Consider the following 14,183-nt stretch of genomic DNA (forward strand, 5'->3'; position numbering starts at 1 on the left):
GAATATCCAGAGTGGCACACCGGGATCTGCTTAATAGAACTGGGCAGTCTGGGCTCTTCAGGAAAGCAGTGTTTCAGAAAGATTAAATTGAAAATAACATGCTGGAGAGGCTGACTGAGAATGTATAGGCAGGAAGTCAGAACGTTGTAGGCAAAGGGTCTGGACTGAGGTGGGAGAAGTTTAAATGAAAGAGAAGGGGTGCACAGAAATATGAAACAGGACCTGACTCTCAACCAGACCAAACACTGATGGAAAGGAATTAATAAAAGACTGAAGTTTCAAGCCTGAGGGAGTGAAGGAAGGGATATTATGATTAAGAAAAGTAGGAAAGGGAGGTTTAAGAGAAGGGAAAAAAAATAATGAATTCCATTTCAGACACGTGAGATGTAGGGAAACAGTGACTGGTCCAAAAGGAAATACATAAAATGCAGTTGGAAAAATAGGACCTAGAGCTCCAGGGAAAGCAATCCACTGGATGTAAGTGGTAGCTGAAATCACAAACATCAATGGTATTTCAAATAGAAAACATAAAAATTCAGGAATTGAGAACATGATCTCTAAAATCTCATATTATACTATGAAAATACATCCATTTAATTATTACCAAACTGATGTGTATACTCCCATGTCCTCAAAATTTTCAAAAACATGATACTTGGCTGTCCTATCAGGACTAAAATGTTAACTCGACTATACTGTTTCACATTTCAAAACTGCAGAAACTACTGACCTCTGCAGTATAATCCATGACGGGGGCGTAAATTCAAATGCCAGGCACATAACTAGATAACTATGAGTAAAACCAGCCCAGTCTGAGACAGAAGGAGTGAAGTGCAGGCTTGGTCTAAAGGCAGCACCTCTAGAGATGAGGGAGATGCTCAGGGAGCCTCAGGGAGGACCCCTTCAACAAAACAAGGCTTGTAAGGTCTTAATTCAGGAACCAGTGAAAGAGCTTTGGAAGGTTTTGAGCTGGGAAAGCTTGGGATCAGATTTGCATCTGCTGTTATGGCCAAGGTAAAAACAATAAATAACAACAATCAAAAAATGAGCACCAGGCTGAAGCTACAGTTAGAGCATCTCTGCCCCCTTAAGATCATCCCAAGGCTTCTGGGACTCTCTGGGGGAATGCAGATTGAAGGTCTAAGGTTGCCTCTGTCTGAAGGTCCCTCCCCTTTGGTGCCTTTGTGTGGGACAATGGGCCTTGGACACAGAACTGCTGCTCCTGCTGTTACCTGGTCCTCTTGGACAGAGAAACTTTTAGCTGAAGAATTTGTTTTATACCATTTTATTTTCTAGTAATTTTTCTAATTTATTTGCTTTTTCAAAATGAAACTAGCAGAATTTCTAATTATAACAGTAAAGTCTATTTTGTGTGAGTGAGAAGGGGATAAATTTGTATATTCTTAGAAAAAAATATGGAAAAATACACACCAAACCTACCAGTTGTGGTTACCAGGATGAATGATTGGTTCAGGTTCACATCATGGTTCTTCTGTAGTATTTACTCTTTTCTACGTCAGTATCATATATTTCATAATAAAAAATAAAGTTTTTTAAAAAGGTAACTTCGGCAGCTCCAACCACTGTTCCATGAACGAATGTGGACCCAGCATCAGCAAGTCTGATTTTTTAAGACAAAATGGAAATCCAACTATTATGTAAAAATTTGGTTTTTAGATGACAGCAACAAATTAAAAAAATTTAAAAATACTCTGCAGATTGAATTATCATGTCCAAACAAGATTTGGCCTTCAGATGGCAAAATTTTAGACCGAGGATAGAATGTGTTTAACAGCCTAATCTAATTAGTGTAAGGAAAAACTATGAAAGACTTTGAAATTTAGTAGATATTCTGGATAGCAAGTCTATCCTGGGTATCCTCATCTTTATCTGACTAGGTTACGGTATAACTCTGCAGACAGAGGTCATTAACTTGCAGAAAAAACTGACGGTCATGCAAATAATTCCTGTCCACAGAAATATACCTGGTAGAATGCATTAATGCTGTTTTGGGGACAGTGACCAGTTTTGTATCCATTTATAAATTTAACATTCCCTTCTTTTACTATAGTTATGTGGTGATAGTTTTGAGTTTTCTTTTGAACCAGTTGTAATATCTTACTAATCCCTTCCTTAGTTAATGAGTTAGTAAGTCTTTGATAAATTTTATGTTTGTATCAGAGAGATGATTTTATCCTCTTTTAAGATGTATCCGTCAACTTCAGACTACCAATTAGAATTACCCACAGATTCTACCCCTGTTTTTCCATCCATCTATATTTTGTATTTTTGAAGGTTTTTGATACTGGTGTCATGGGGGAAAGGTACAGATATCTGAGAGATTAAGCAAGAGGGGAGCCAGGAAAGACATTTCAACTGATGTCACAAATAAGCTCCACAGAATGCGCTGAAAGCCAATGAACTAAATTAAAGCATTAACAGAACTTTTATTTCCACCTCTCTGATTTATGCTCTGATTCTTACCCCTCCCCCCAAAAAAACCCACTTGAAACAAAATAAAGAACTCAATCTTGGAGTTTTTCAAACTGCAGGTCCCTTTAGTGGAAGTAAACTCTACTTAGTGAATGATGACCAGATTTTTTAAGAGTGAAACAAAGAAAGAAGGAGAAAATAAAGGGAAGGGGAAACAAAATAATTGTCTGAGAGCATCATATATGGTAAGTAATATTCTATAAACTTTTGCTTCTGGGCATGTGCTAGGTCATGACATGAAATGTACTTGTTAGTCTGGGCTGAAGGCAAAAAAAGTTTCAAAGCCACTAATCCTACTTTGGTGCTCACACAACCCCTAAAAGAATTTTGAAGAATTACATACTCTCTTATACTCTTAAAGTTGACATCTAAATCTTTCCACTGAAAGTTATAAAGAATGCAGTCTCTAGCATGTTGAAATAAAACCATTATATTACTCTTTTAAATTTATCCAATGGAATCTAAACACCATAACATTTTCATATTCACCACCAATCATTTTAAAAATACATGAGAAAGTTATTTTCTAACAGTAGGAAATTCGACATTGCTCTTTTTTCTCCGTGAACTCGTATTTCCATTCCATTTCCATTGGTCTGGAGTAGAGATGTCATCAGAATACACTAGTGCAGCTTCTACAACACATCCAGATGAACACGAAGTGGTGGTAGCAATCCCATTTGTAAGAGAGTGTATCTTCTAATTAACACTCCTAACCTTTTCACTTGTCACCTAACTGGACAGTGACATCGTACATATATCTAACAGCCATTAAAAATTGAAGTTATATGATTTAATAAAACTCAATTCTCTGTATGACCATATAGTCGCTTTTAGCAAACTGAGACATTAAACATGCATTATTTTCAGCCAAAACACAACATTTAAAATACTTAGAAAATTAGAAGACCTCAAGCTACAAATTGATTATAAAGCACCAGGCCAGGGCGGGTTCTTGAAGAGTGCAAAGGAGCCTCAGAGAACTTCACAGTATACATTTCAACAGGGGCCAAGCTGGAATTTTTTTTTCTTGACTTTACAGTTTTTTCTTAATCCTTACAGTTTAAATTCTTTTCCTATTTTACTTTATATTAAATTCAAAGTGGGAAAAGCTTTTTAGAAATGGGACACGTAGGATTCAAACATGAAACATTTAAATACAATACAGGAAGTCCTAGATTAAAAGAGTACTGGAGGTAAGAGGGGTGTGGGCTAGTTCACCACCATGGCCTGATGGTTTTTACCAGTTGGCTTTCTCTGCCAGGGAGAGGAGCAGCTTCGGGGGTTTCATTTGATCATCTCAACTGCCAGCTATTCTTCATCCCCATGCAAGGTACCTAGCACCAGGAACTGTCTGCAGTCTTAGCTGCCACTATAATAACCTGCTATCATGGAAATATTACAAAGCTGGAGTTACTAATTTTCTGGAATTTTCTCTAGCAGAGCTGCTTTTCAACCACATGATAAAGTTATCTTGAAAGGTCACAAGTTGGCCCAAGAAAATTTCAGAACAGAACCCTCCTTCTTCTCCAATCCCTTTTCCATTCTTATAATCTCACTAAGGTCCAACAGACCTCATACAATTTTACTCTCCTCCATTGCTCTGTAAATATCACCCCTCAAAGTCTCCTTAGAATCACCAGGGCAGTTTTGTGCAGTTTTGTTGCTGTTGCTGGATTTGGGGTTTTGGGGGAGTTGTTTTCCTTTTAATTAACTGCCCTGTTGTTTTCAGAATCAAGAATGGTAGCCTGGCAGTGATAAAAGCTGACTGCTTTTTTGACTACAACAAACAAAAACTTGCCTCTTTATAATACAGGACATACAAAAACCAAACTTTTTTTTCTAAAGAGTAATGCTAAACAGTGAGAGGAGATACAGAAATTTAGAAAATAAAGTTGCTACTTTTTGAGAGCTTGTAACAAACTGTACTTACAGTTTATACCATTTGGGTCTCATTCATTGACCAAGAATGTAATTTTAGAGGCTTTAATGTTATCCCAGCTCTTCCAAATTAGTGATACAATGATGTATGTTTATGTTTTAGAAAAATTACAGGCATAGTTCTACATAACTGACACACACACAAAAAGATATTTTGACTTTGGCTTAAATAAACACTCTCCAATACAATACTAATTTCTACCCATGACATTCAATGTTGCAAGTCTAGAGTGAAAAGACACCCTGAAAAGGACTGCAGACAACTAACAAAAAGCATCTCTTCACATGAAACAAATACCTTAGGTGATTTCAAAGTCCTAAGAGAATGAAGTAGACCAATATGAGGTCGTACCTCTTTACAACTCTCTATAGCATAGGAGACCTAGAATGAAGACAAAATAAAGTAAATCATTATTCAATGTGGTCTTTAAATTTCTCTATTTGCTCACTTAAATACATCTAATACACAACAGGAACCATCTCATACAACTTCCAAAAGGACTCACTCCCCAGTTGCCCACTAAAAATCTACATCATGTGAATTTCAATACAATCGAACTATATCATCAAGTCTTTATTTCCTCCCCAAATAAAAACAAACTTGAAAAATTCAGTCATTTGTTCACTTTTTAATACATTCAGCCAACATGCTGAAGACCAAATACTGGCCAGGAACAGAGCTAGGCCCTAGAGAAACAAAACCAAACATGGTACTTTCTCCAAATTCAAGGAACTACCCAATCTATCTGTTGTATTTTGGCCTGCCTCTCTACCACCTCTCCCAAGGCCAGTGGCCACAGAGCATGGTGCTGTGTCCTGTGTAAAACCAGCTCCAGCCAAGAAAGTGGCTAACAAGTTGCTAACAGTCTAGTCAAGTATTGCTATCTGTCTGAAGACTTGCTTCAGATTCATAAGTAAACAAGAAAGTTATTTTATCTCCTCTTGATTTTTCATCTAAATACACATAAAGAAACATAAGACAAAAACTGACAACAGCTCTATCAACCAGATGCCAAAGTCTGAGTCAAATACCCATGAACTGCACAATCATTGGGGACTGACCAAGTACAACTGACCAAGAGTTCATTACTGTACTCTCCACCACACACTACATCTTCTGAGATCCTATCCAAGGAATGAATGAATGAAGTGAATAGACAAGCAAACTACAACAGGAGAGTGAACCACAAAGATGGAGAAACTATTTCATCCATTCTCATTGCCTGAACTTAATTCTGAAATATAGGAGCTGTACCTACTAGAAGAAATAGGCTGCCAGACATCCCCAGCATGGGTATTCTTTCTAAAGTCCAGCAGAATTAGATTCCCTCCCTTACCAATCCCTCTCCCAGGAAATCTTCCATCTCCATCAGGAGATGATATTCTTTGGTCTGGGCAAGCAACAGGGAAGAGTAAGGAGGGCAATGGTTTGTAACCGCCCAAGGAAAACTTTGTAAAACAGGGTCCCCGACAGAAAAAAACTCCACAAACAGAACACAGGAAAGAGGTCCATTTTCATGTTCAAAGAATTACAAACCGCTCCTAATTCTCTAAGCCATTCAGAGACCTCCACAGTCTGAATCAGGGAAGACTCGCTCTCAGCCTGGCAGATCCATGCACAGTGAATGTCTGCTAGGCACTGGGAACTGAAGGAGCCAAGGAACCTGTGTAGCCTCTCTTCCAGGGCTAGACACAGAAACGAGATGCTGCCTGCAATACAAAGTTCAGTGAGGGAGACGAAAGTAATCTCACTCATCCAATCTTTGCTTAAACGAAATCAACATAAGGAAGGAAAATATAGACCAAAGACTGAGAGGAAGCATATCTCTCTGATGATACTTTCCCACAAGAAACTGTTGAAAAGCATAGAAAACATCTCGGTAACCCTCAAATGGTTGGAAGAGGATATGATCTCTTACATCCGGGCTGCTGATGTTGAGCTGGGCAAAACATACCATCTCGCAGATGGTCCAGGATCTCGGCTTTCAGACAAGCCCACACACTTCCATTCTTCTTCCCCCTTCACTATCTTACCATTCATCATCACTAAGATGTCCAGTAGATACTTAAGGACAATTTGGAAAGGCTATTAACAGCTATAAGTTACAATTTATTATTTAAGTTCTTAGTGTAACAAGGCACTGTGCTCAGGGCTTTACCTACGCAGTTGAATTTAATGCTTACAATAACCCCATGAAGCTTTATCTTCTCCCATGTTAATACAGAAACTGCAGCTCTGACAGGATGAATTATTTGTCCAAAGTGAAAGTGAAAAGGATCAAGTGAAAGTGAAAGTAAAAGCAAAAGTACCAAGATTTAACCTAGGCCTGCCTGCTCTGAAGTCTGCATGCTTCACTCTGAGCTGTACTGCTTCAGTGTCCAAGCCTGAGGTATCTTCCCAGCACACGTGTTCCTACTCTACTCTCCGCCTTGGAAAAAAGCAAGACAGTCCCAAGAGCCACTAGAAACAGAACCTAAGAGTTACCTGGATTTCACCCTCTCCCTTTTACCCACTGTCCACCAACCATGAGGTCCAGTAACTCAAGATACCCCATCAAACTTTTGGCTTCTCTCTATTCTCACCGCCACTGCTTGAGTTCAGCTTATCAGAATCTCCAGTATAGATTACTACAACCCCCTTGGGTATCTCTCCAACATAGTGGACTCCCAGTAGCCATGTATATACCCAGTCCTCCTCAAGTCTCCTTCAACACCGTAGCTTTTTGGAAGCTGTACGGTCAAGTGACTAGAGCTAGCAAATTAGATTCTCCCAAGAGCTGGTCACAAATTGTTGGGGTAACCATGTATGTCTATATAAACAATAAAGCAACAATTGCTCTGCTGAAGAGAAAGTGACCTCAAAAGAGACAGAAGACAACTTGGATTCTGAAAGCTTTCCCACTCATGGCCCCAGTGTGAGCCATGAGGTTAATAAACCTTAGGCTATTCAGGCTAGCCCAAAATGGTTCTCATCAGTTTCCTTTTGACTTAAAAGTTTAAGCTGGAAGGGGGAAACAACCCAAATGTACCCGAATTGAAGAATGGATAGAAAAAATGTGGTATTTAATACATACAATGGAGTATCACCCAGCATTAAAAAGGAATGAAATTCTGATACATGCTACAACTTGGAAGAACCCTGAAGACATTATGCTAAGTGAATTAAGCCAGATAGAAAAGGGCAAATATTCTATGATTCTACTTATATAAGGTACCTAAAGTGGTCAGATTCACAGACTATTTAATGGGCTCAGAGTTTCACTATGTGGTGATGACAAAATTCTGCAGACAGATGGCAGTGATGGTTGCACAACAATGTGAATGTACTAAATGCCACTGAGGCATCCAATAAAAAATGGTTAAAATGGCAAATCTGGTTATGTACATTTTACCGCAATCAAAAAAAAATTTAAATAGTTAAAAGGGGTCATGTTACTCGTAATAAAAACTCCTTGATTAGGCTATTCCAAGCCATTCTTTATTCTGAAACCAAAATACTCAACCTAAAATGTCAAACTGATCATTTTAGTCCCTACCTAACACTCTCCTCCAGCATCAATATTAAGCTAAACTCCTTAGCAAGGGAAATGAGGAAGACATTCCAAGTTCTGGTCTCTACTTAGCTTTACCCTGAATTCCTGCTACTACCCTGCACCTACTATACCTTCACCAAGGCCTTGTTACCTCAACAACTAGCAGAATTTCTGCACTGACTCTCTCAAAGAGTATTTGTGGTAATGTCCTAAATATAAATATGTATTTTTTTAACATACAGCTAAACCAATAAAAGAATAAAGAAATTCTGTAGGAGTCAGAAAAGACTAGAATCCATAAATCCACAAGGGTATATACACATACTACAGCTAACATTTTGCCTGTGACCATTGCTGATTTCCAATGACTAAAAAACTGGGTTTTAATTCCAATGACTAAAAACCTGGGTTTGTCCATGTCTCACAGGGAACAAGGACAAAGCATGGGGCCCAAACATCTCTGGAAGAAGGAAACACAAATTTCCTCTGAAGCAATTTACCCTCAAACTAAAATTCAAAGAAATCAACAAAAAAGTTCCAAGAAATATGAATTCAAAATCAAAAAATACTATAAGAAATAAATAAGCCACAGCAAGAAAAAAATCCAAAGAATCAAAAAAATCACAGCCATAAAGACTGTGGGTATCAAAACCAGACTGTAAACAGACTTACTTTATATTCTGTAATATATGAATAAATAAAGGGAGACCTGAAACTATGACAAAAGAGCATCAATAACAACTACTACGATTTGTAAAAAGAACTGAACAAAACTTCTAGGAACAAATAAATAAAAATAGTATTGCAATTAGAGCAAATGAGTCACAACTGCATAAAGAATGAGTACACTGGTTAAAATGGCCACACTACACAAGGCAACATACAGATTCAATGCAATACCTATCAAATTACCAACTTTTCAAAGAACTGGAACAAAAAATGTTAAAATTTGTATGGAAACACAAAAGACCCTGAATTGTCAAAACAATCTTGAGAAAGAAGAATGGAGCTGGGGGAATTACGCTCCCTGACTTCAGACTGTATTACAAAGCTACAGTAATCACAACAGTATGGTACTGACACAAAGACAGACACATAGATCAATGGAACAGGATAGAAAGTACAGAGATAAACCCACACACTTACAGTCAATTAATCTATAAAGCAGGCTAGAATATACAATAAAGAAAAAAAAGTGGTGCTGGAAAAACTGGACAGCTACCTATAGAAGAACGAAATTAGAGCATTCTCTAACACCATAAACAAAGATAAACTCAGAATGGATTAAAGACCTAAATGTAAGACTGGATACTATAAAACTCCTAGAGGAAAACATAGGCAGAACACTCTTTGACATAAATTGCAGCAATATTTTTTTCAAACCAGCTCCTAGAGTAATAGAAATAAAAACAAAAATAAACAAATGGGACCTAATTAAACTTAAAAACCTTTGCAAAGCTAAGGAAACCACAAACAAAACAAAAAGACAACCTACAGAATGAAAGAAAATATTTGCAAATGATGCAACCAACAAAGGACTAATTTCCAAAACATACAAACAGCTCGTACAGCTTAATATCAAAAAAAAAAAAAACAAAAAAACAAGCAACTAAATAGAAAAATGGGCAGAAGACCTAAAAACATTTCTCCAATGAAGATATCCAGATGGCCAACGGGCACACGAAAAGATGCTCAGAATCACTGATTATTAGGAAAATGCAAATCAAAATTGCAATAAGGAATCACCTAACTCCAGTCAGAATGGCCATCATTAAAAGGTCTACAAACAACAAATGCTGGAGAGGGTGTGGAGAAAAAGGAACCCTCCTACACTATGGATGGGAATGTAAATTGGTGCAGCCACTGCGGAGGACAGTATGGAGATTCCTTAACAAACTGAAAATAGAGTTACCATATGATCCAGCAATCCCACTCCTGGGTATATAACCAGAAAAGATGAAAACTCTAATTCGAAAAGATACATGCACCCCAGTATTCATAGCAACACTATTTACAATAGTAAAGACATGGAAACAACCCAAGTGCCAATCAACAGACAATTGGCTTAAGAGGTGGTGTGTATGTATGTGTGTATATGTATGTATGTGTGTGTGTGATACACACACAGGACTATTACTCAGCCATAAAAAAGAATAAAATATTGCTATCTGCGGCAACATGCATAGATCCAGAAAGTGTTATACTTAATGAAGTAAGTCAGACAGACAAAGACAAGTATCATATGATATCACTTACATGGGGAATCCAAAAGATAATATAAATGAATCTACATGCAAAACAGAAAGACTCACAGGTGTAGAAAACAAACTTACGGTTACAAAAGTGGGGGCAGCGGGAAGGAGGGACAAATTAGGAGAATGGGATTAACAGATACAAACTACTATACATAAAACAGATAAGCAACAATACAAAACAAACAGATAAGCAACTATACAGCACTAGGAATTATGTTCAATATCTTGTAATAACCTATAATGGAATATAATCTGAAAAAATATAACTGAATCACTTTGCCATACACCTGAAACTAACACAATATTGTAAATTAACTATACTTCAATTGAAAACAAATCCAGCCTCCAGACATGTCGGCAATTCTATCACCATGAAGCCTATTGGTTCAAGAAGCACCTTGTTGGGAAGGAGCTGCAGGAGCCCACAGAATAGGAACAGCCTGTTTTTCCCTTCAGCTGAGACCCACCAAGTCAGCTCTCTGATAAGCCACCAAAGAGAAGAAAACAAGCATCCAAGCTCATGGGTCTTGCCTCCATTAGGTGAAGTACAGGAAGGAAAAACAGACAGCAAACAAATTTCATCAGAAAGAAAACTGGTGTGTTTATAGCTGACAAAATTATCTTTAAGATAGTAGCTGACAAAATTAACTTTCAGACAAAAAGAATGATTTGAGACAGTCACTACTTCACTGCACCATGTTGCTTCACAATCTTCATCTTGTATGTACTGAAAAACAAAGCTTCAAAAATATATAGCACAAGTCATCAGATGTTCGAGGAACTGCTACCATTTGCAATTATTTCTGTAATTGAGACATTAATCAGACAAAAGATAAGAAAATATAAATAGCTGAATGCTGCAATTAACAAGCTTGATCCAATACCTAGAAAATACAACTTTTCCCAAGAATACATCAAACATTTACAGAAACTGTCCATGTACTTGGTAAGTCTTTAAGCAAGTCTCATACCTTCAGAGTTAGTGTCAGACCATACCATTCGATAATGTAATTACATTAGAAATTAACACCAAATCAACTTTAATAAATAAAACCTATTTATTTAGACACAAAACAACTCTTGAATCAAAGAATAAACACTGGACACTAAATATTTAGAACTTGATGAGGAACATCTACTTACGAAAACTTGTGGGATATACCTAAAGCAGGAGGTATAGGTAACTATACCAGACCCAGAATGATTTACAGGAGAGTTCTACCAGTCAATGAATAGATATTTCCAATTTTACACAGAATCCTAGAGAATAGAGAAAACACTCTACAACTCATTTCTTGTGATTACTATAACGCTAGTAATACCAAAATCTGATGAAGACTATACAAGAAAGAAAAATTACAGGGCAATCTCACTCATGAACATGAACATAAAAGTCCTGAACAAAACAATACCAAAACAAACCCAGGAATACAGAATTAAAGATAATATATCATAACCAAGTTGTGTTTCTCCCAGGAATGTGAGTGTGGTTCAACATGGAAAAATATATTCATTCCAATCATGTCAAGGCAAAAAGATGCACCTGATCAAATTCCATAACCACTCAGTTAAAATTCTTATCAAACTAGTCACTGAAGGGAAAGTCCTTAACCTAAGAATTAGAACTTTTAAGTTGTGAAGAACTTCGAGGAGAGGTCCTTAAAAGGAGCTGAGTCCCACAAAGGTAGACCTTTTTGTCTGCCCACTTCTTTGTTGCCTGGAACGGGGGCTTGGCTCTTGCCACCTACCCGGGTCTGTCAAGTGACCTTAAGGATGGAACCAGATACTGAGCATAGAAGATGAGGAAGGTAAGAACCCAAGTCCTTAATGTCTTCGGGGCACCACCACACAGCTGCGTGCTGATTGCACGCCTCTGGACTCCCATCGCCCTGTGAAACTAAGCTTTTGTGTACTGAAGACACTTACTTATGCATTCAAACCCCGTCTTAACTGAAACACCGTTTCTATTCAAAATGGTTCTAGAAGCCCTAACCTGGACAAAAGGCAAGAAAAATAAAATATGTAAGAATTGTTAAAACAAGACCATAATTATTCACATATGAATAGAAAACCCAAAAGAATTTTATAGAAAATTACTAGAAATAAGTTAGCAGGACAGCCTGAAAAAAAGTCAGATGCATTTCTACATACCAGCAATGATCAATTAAAAATCTTTAACTTTTTAAAAGACCATTTATAATAGCAACCAAGACAAGGTACTTAGGAATAAAGCTAATCTAACAGTCAAAACTCTTATGTAGAAAATTATGAAACTTTTTGAAAGATTTTAAGAGGACCAAAATTGCTCAAGGATAGTAAAAGTTGTTTAAATTAAGATGTTACATCTCCTAAAATCAATCCAAGGGTTCAATATAATTGTGATCAAATTCCAATATAGTGGGAACTGTTTCCAGGGAACTTGGCAAGCTAAACTTTACATGGAGCAGCAAAGAGCCAAGAAAATCCAAGATATTCCTAAAGAACACAGCAAGGTAGAAGGCCTTGCCCCACCAGACATCAAAAGTTATCATAAGGCCACAGTTTTTAAGAGAGTGGGCACTGCTGCAGGGACAGAAAAATAGACTGATGGAATGGAACTGAGAGACCAGGAACAGACCCACACGTCTAATGTAAACTTAAGATGGCACTGAAGATCAGAAAGATGGCAAAAGGTGATATAATCAATGATGCTGGGATAATTGAAAAGAAAAGAAAACAAAACAAAACAAAGAAATTGGATACCTATCTGACAACATATGCAATTCTAAATGATGGAATACTTTCAAATATGAAAGACAAAACTATCAAAATTTTTTAAAATATAGAATATCTTTAACAGCGTGTTTTAAGAAAGGATTCTTAAATGAAATTTTTAATTGACTTTTTCAACTACATTAAACTTAAGGGGAAAACAATTTAACAACGTTAAAAGTAGGAGCTCTCTCCAATGAAAGAATAGAAAGATGGGCCAAACACTGGGAAATGTAGTATAACTATCCAGTTTTTAACACCAAAAATTCTCAAAAACCAGTAAGAAAATTAAAATCAGCAAGAAACAAAAATGGTAAATATAAAGGCCAATAAATATTTGAAAAGTTGTTCAACCTTATTAGTAATCAGGGACAGCAAATTAAGACCACAACATGAAACCACTTCATATCTGTCAGATTAGGGGAAAGAATTTTAAGAGTTGCCAAAAACGTGGATCGCCTGGAACTCTCCTACACTCCTGACAGGAGGATAAACTGGTACTACTACTCTAGGAAAATATTTGGTTTTACTAGTAAAGCTGAAGATGCACACCGTATGTTCCAGCAATTCTCCTGCTGTACCTTTACACAAGTGCACCAGCAAATAGATACAAGAATATTCATAGCAGCCCGGTATGCAATTTAAGAAACCTGCCAAACAATCAAAATGTCAGTCAATAACAAAGTGAAACAGCAGAGTGAGAAGAATGAACTCCACCTTCATGTGATAACGTGAATTAATCTCAAAAACGAGCAAAACAAGTCAGATTTGTATAGCATGATTCCGTTTACTGAAAGGTCAAAATTGGCAAAATTAAACAACACACCATTGGGAATGGTTACATGTGTGATAAAACTATACAGAAAAGCTTAGGGTGCTTAACACAAAATTCAGGGTAGTGTTTATTTCTGGCTGGTAGGGAGGAGGACTTAACTTAGGAAGTGCCAAGTACCAACTGATAAAATCCCATTTCTTAAACTGAATGAAAGGCCCACATGGGTTCATTTCATTTCTCTGGAAACTCTATCAGCTATAGACACTCTTTTCTATGCATTATACATTACACAATAAATTTTAAGTACTCGAAAAATATCCAAAAAGCTGCTTTAAATAATCTTTTTGCTCATCTCCCTGTTGAAAAAAAATGCGGCTGGTAGGTAAAAGTGGTCTTTTAATTGTAATAAAACAGTGCTATTAGCATCCGGTACTT

At 37.0% G+C, this 14,183-nt stretch overlaps 1 protein-coding gene across 9 annotated transcripts in view; it reads right to left on the reverse strand.

Moving 5' to 3' along the window:
* UMAD1 (UBAP1-MVB12-associated (UMA) domain containing 1) overlaps nt 1-14,183 on the reverse strand; it is a 194,043-nt gene that overhangs the window by 177,696 nt on the left and 2,164 nt on the right. For 2 of the 9 annotated variants that reach the window (XM_072964941.1, XM_072964942.1), the window contains exon 1: nt 1,441-1,590. The exons of the other annotated variants lie outside the window; for them this stretch is intronic. The gene's annotated coding sequence lies outside the window, so the exon portion shown is untranslated. Of the gene's footprint in view, nt 1-1,440; nt 1,591-14,183 lie in introns of those variants that run through there. 9 annotated transcript variants of the gene reach the window in all.

Source organism: Vicugna pacos, chromosome 7, assembly GCF_048564905.1.
Source record: "Vicugna pacos chromosome 7, VicPac4, whole genome shotgun sequence".
Taxonomy (NCBI): Eukaryota; Metazoa; Chordata; class Mammalia; order Artiodactyla; family Camelidae; genus Vicugna; species Vicugna pacos.